Raw genomic sequence first — 6000 nt, 5'->3', positions numbered from 1 at the left:
GCCCCGCCCCGCCCCGCCCCTCTCTATTTCTCTCGGTCAAAACAGGGGTGGCAACTGGGAACCGTAGACTTGAGACACGTAGACCCGACCCACGGGTCAGGTACAGGTGCAGGAGTTGGACCCGATGGTTTGGATTTGGGTCCAATAGACTGGACCCCATTCGGGTCTGGGTTAGGACTTGAGTCCAGGTAGTCTATCTGGGTCCACTTCAAGGTTGTTAAAAGTAGTTTTTTATGTCGGTTCTAGGTCCCCCATAATCAATTTGGGTTCGGGTATGGATACAGGGACTTTGGACTTGATCAGGTCTAGGTCAGTCTAGGAAAAATCAAGCGGTTTAAATCGGAATCGCCCAATTAGATCAGAACCGGCCACTAGCTAGTTTGGTTTCTCCCGATTTTGATGAATCGGCCGAGTATTTTAAAAAAATTCAAAAAAATTATATAAAATCATAAAAAAAGGAATTTTATTTTTAATGTATTTTTTTAATATTTTTCATCATTTTGGCAAAGGTTGAAAATTTTTTTTTGGCCATTAATATTTATTTTTATATTTTCCATCTTTTTTAAAAAAAATTTCAAAAATACCGCTGGACACAAATTGATTCTTTAAAATCTATTGTTTTCATTAATTTTCAAATTAATTTGGATGTGCTTTGTTTAATTATGCTTTAAATATACTTTTTATATTTATTTTTAAATAATTTTTTGTATTGTTTTGTTTTTAACACTTTTTTTAATCGCCCAAAACTTGCTCAATTTGGTTGATTGAACATTTCGGTTTACCAATTAGTATGATTAGTATCAAGTAACGCTTTTAGCCCATGTTTGGTTAACAATTCCGGTTTGATTTTTTTACACTAGTCTAGGTCAAGTCCAAGTCCCACACCTAGTAAAAAAACTACGTGTACTACGCTCTCTTCAAGTTATACTGTACATTTACTCCCTTGGGCAAAATCACATAGGTCCTTCCATTTATTCCCTCGTATTAATTTCAGTATTTAAGTGTTCTATTAGGATCATATATTTGGGGATGTATTTTCTCCAATTATAGAAAAAACGAACTAAACTGCCTCCATGCCTTTGTCTTAATAGATAGCCAGAGCAAAGTATTAAAGAACTCAAAATTTCTTTTCTAAATAAGGAAAACAGTTTATATAAGGTTGCAACCTTAAAATCTAGAGTTGTAGAAGCACCTCAAAAATCAGTTGAAAAATGTTGTTTTAATGTCAAAAATCATCTCGACATCAAGATATATTAATATGAAAAAATAAGTGTGATTTAGAGTCCCAGAGATTGTGCACATTGCAATACATTATCTAGACCGTCCATTTACAGGATTTTCATTAGTTTATAGATAGATCTAATTGATTTTAACCATTTTTGAAGTTTAAAATTTTATAATTAGATAGGAAAATAGATTTTGAGATAATCTTAAAAGAAAATTTCATCAACATTGCAATGATAAAATTTGGAGGTGCACCTTAATGGGATTATTTACGGTCAAAGGGGTCTAGGGGGTTGTAAGATAGAAAAGATGGAGACCTTTTGCTTATAAGTAATATTTTCAATTCCTGGGTCTCATGAGATATGGAAGTTAAAAAATAGGAGATAAGGAGATATTTTCCCTAAATTTTATGGTATTCTCCATTTTCTAATTAAAAGTAAAGTACAATTGAAAGCACTTTACCATTAATTTATGGTAAGAAATTTATGGTCAAAGGGGTCCAAGGGGTTGTAAGATGAAAAAGATGAAGACCTTTTGCTTATAAGTAATATTTTTCAATTTTTGGGTCTCACGAGATATGAAAGTTAAAAATAAGGAATAAGGAGATATTTTTCCTAAATTTTATGGTATTCTCCGTTTCCTAATTAAAACTAAAGTAAAATTGAAAGCACCTCACCATTAAAGTGCATCTCCAAATTTTATGTTTGTAATGTTGATGAAAAAAATTCTTAGGATTATCTCAAAATCTATTTTCATATCTAATTATAAAATTTTGAACTCCACAAATGGTTAAAATAAATTAGATCTATAAACCAATGAAAATCTTGTAAATAGACGGTCTAGATAATGTATTGCAATGTGCACAATCTCTAGGACTCCAAATCTTTTTTATTTTTATTCATATTCATACATCTTGATGTCGAGATGATTTTCGACATTAAAACAACATTTTCCAATTGATTTTTTAGGTGCATCTATAATTCAAGATTTTAGGGTTGCAACTTTATATAAACTTTTTTCCTTAGCTAGAAAAGAAATTGGATTTTGAGTTCCTTTTTCCTTAGCTAGAAAAGAAATTGGATTTTGAGTTCTTTAATACTTTACTATGGCCATCTATTAAGACAAGGGGAGTTTAATTCTTTTTTCTATAATTGGAGAAAATACATCCCCAAATATATGATCCTAATAGAACACTTAATACTGAAATTAATACGAGGGAATAAAATGAAAGGACCTATGTGATTTTGCCTAAGGGAGTAAATGTACAGTATAATCTAAAGAGAGCGTAGTACACGTAGTTTTTGACTAGGTGTGGGACTTGAACCTAACCTAGACCAGTGTAAGAAAAATCGAACCGGAATAGTTAACCAAACATAGGCCAAAAGCGGTTACTTGATACTAATTGCACTAATCGGTAAACAAGCCTGTTCAACTGACCAAACCGGGCAAGTTTTGGGCAGTCATTAAAAACAAAACAATACAAAAACTAATTTAAAAAGAAATATGAAAAGTATATTTAAAGCATGATTAAACAAAGCACATCCAAATGAATTTGAAAATTAACAAAAACAATAGATTTTAAACAATCAATTTGTGTCCAGGGGTATTTTTGAATTTTTTTAAAAAAGATGGAAAAATGTAAAAATAAATATTAATGGCCATAAACAATTTTCAATCATTGCCAAAATGATGAAAATTATTAAAAAATACATTAAATTTTTTTTTTTTTTTTAATGATTTTATATAATTTTTTTGAATTTTTTTAAAATACCGGGCCGGTTCATCAAAACCGGCCAAAACCAATTTGGGTACGGGTCCAGGAGTTGGACTCGACGGGTTGGGTTTAGGTCCAATAGCCTGGACCCCATTCGGGTCTGGGTTAGGAATTGGGTCCAAGTAGTCTATCTGGGTCCACGTCAAGGTAGTTAAAAGTAGATTTTCATATCGGGTCTGAGTACCCCATATTCAATTTGGGTTGGGGTCTGGATACGGGGACTTTAGACTTGATCAGGTCTAGGTCAGTCTAGGAAAAATCAAGCAGTTTAAATCGGAACCGCTCAGTTAGATCAAAACTGGTTACTGGTTGGTTTTGGTTTCGACTGGTTTTGATGAACCGGCCGGGTATTTAAAAAAAAATTCAAGAAATTTATATAAAATTATAAAAAAGGAATTTTATTTTTAATGTATTTTTTAATAATTTTCATCAGTTTGGGAAAGATTGAAAAACAAGGCCGTTAATATTTCTTTTTACATTTTTCCATCTTTTTTTTTAGAAAATTTCAAAAATATTCTTGGGCACAAATTGGTTCTTTAAAATCTATTGTTTTCATTAATTTTCAAATTCATTTGGATTTGCTTTGTTTAATTTATGCTTTAAATATACTTTTTATATTTATTTTTAAATTATTTTTTGTATTGTTTTGTTTTTAACATTTTTTTGACCGTCCAAAACTTGCCCGGTTTACCGATTAGTACGATTAGTATCCAGTAACCGCTTTTGGCCCATGTTTGGTTAACAATTCCGGTTCGATTTTTCTAACACTAGTCTAGGTCAGATCCAAGTCCCACACCTAGTAAAAAACTACGTGTATTATGCTTTCTTTAGATTATACTGTACATTTACTCCCTCAAGCAAAATCACATAGGTCCTTCCATTTATTCCCTCGTATTAATTTCAGTATTAAGTGTTCTATTAGGATCATATATTTGGGGATGTATTTTCTCCAATTATAGAAAAAAGAATTAAACTCCCCTTGTCTTAATAGATAGCCAGAGCGAAGTATTAAAGAACTCAAAATCCAATTTCTTTTTCTAAATAACGAAAAAAGTTTACACAAGGTTGCAACCTTAAAATCTAGAATTATAGATGCACCTCAAAAATCAATTGGAAAATGTTGTTTTAATGTCGAAAATCATCTCGACATCAAGATGTATGAATATGAAAAAAAAAAAAAAAAAAGATTTGGAGTCCTGGAGATTGTGCACATTGCAAAAAATTATCTAAACTGTCCATTTACAAGATTTTCATTAGTTTACAGATCTAATTGATTTTAACCATTTTCGGAGTTCAAAATTTTATAATTAGATATGAAAATAGATTTTGAGATAATGCTAAGAATTTTTTCCTCAACATTACAACCATAAAATTTGGAGGTGCGCCTTAATGGTGAAGTGCTTTCAATTTTAATTTACTTTTAATTAGGGAATCGAGAATACCATAAAATTTAGGAAAAATATCTCTTTATCCCCTATTTTTAACTTCCATATCTCATGATACCCAAAAATTGAAAATATTATTTATAACCAAAAAGTCTCCATCTTTTCTATCTTACGACCTTTGGACCCCTTTGACAAATCTTTTTTCAAGTTTTTAGGTCTTATTTGAAAAAAGACCCACGTAAACTATAAAAACAAATAAATCCTAAAAACTTGCCTTCATGTATAAGGAAGTGATTTTATGCAACGGATCTTCAAAAACCGTTCTACGGCTATTTGTTTGGTCTTATTTTAAAATAAACTTTATCGATTTCCTAAAACCTCTTTAAAGAAAATAATATTTTGCCAAAACAAATGAAAAAAAGACCCACGTAAACTCTGAAAACAAAGAAAAAAAAATCTGCCTTATAGTAATATAATAGAACATTATTCAAAAATCATGCTAGGGCCATTTGGTTGGTCTTAATTTTTAAAAAGATACTCTTTTCATTTTGATGAACTACCTTAAAATAAACAAAATTAGAAAACACATTTTAAAAAGTATTTTTAATTCATGTAACATAAGCTATTTATTTGGTGAGATGCTTAGATCTAGGCTTCAGAATGAATTTTTTTTTTTCCAAAAATTTTAGATGGTTTTGTTATCATTAGATAAACAACGTTAATAACAATAATAATTTTGAATTCCTTAAATCCTAGATCTTAAAATTCACCGAATTGACTATCTAGATTTATTGTTTGAGGGGACTAAGTTTAACCATATCTAACAGATTTTTTTATTGATTATTGAGATAGAGAGAGTACCTATACAAAATTTGGAGTCATATAAACTTCTAGAAGTGTGATTGTATTATATTATAATAAGCCATGAAATTATTATATTATAATAAGCCATGAAATCATTCTCCTTGAATTATTTTGACGCCCTTTTATTTTTTTAAATAATTTAATATGAGTTCTTTCGAGTATATGTCCTCCTTTAAAGGCCATGCTTTGTTGTGAAGAGCTCTCGAGTCAAAACCACTGCTTTGCTAGGCTACATGGAAAAGCCCTTACTGAACTTTAAGACTAAAATTTTCTTTTAGTTTTCCATTAGAGATGGGGTTTATTTAGGAATAGGTATTTGTCAGAGAATTGTTTATAGTAGGGAGAGATTTGGTGGCATTTGGTCGATAGGCAATACTCACAGGGGGGTTCATATATGAACCATGGAGTGGATCAACTTATGAGCATTTGTTGCTCCTCAACCAATAGAAGAATGAATTAAATAAAAAATATATATATATGCCTATTCAATTTTCCATTACCACATGCTTACCTTTCTATACAATATTAGTTTATGAAATGAGGTTTAAAGCCTTTAATATTTTTGTTATGCTTTTAGATGTCATGCTTGAGTCATTTTGCTACTTATAAATATATATTTCAAAATATAAAGATTATGTATTTAATATAAAATTTTAAAAACATTAAGACCTTTTTTTGTTGTTGTTGTAAATTGTAACAAATAATAAAATTTTCCTATCTTCTTTTTTTTTTTTTTATAATTTCTCTTCCCTA

Source organism: Amborella trichopoda, chromosome 8 (assembly GCF_054954075.1).
Source record: "Amborella trichopoda isolate Santa Cruz 75 chromosome 8, AtrichopodaSantaCruz75HAP2 v2.0, whole genome shotgun sequence".
In the NCBI taxonomy this organism is placed as follows: domain Eukaryota; kingdom Viridiplantae; phylum Streptophyta; class Magnoliopsida; order Amborellales; family Amborellaceae; genus Amborella; species Amborella trichopoda.
This window is presented reverse-complemented; position numbering follows the sequence as displayed.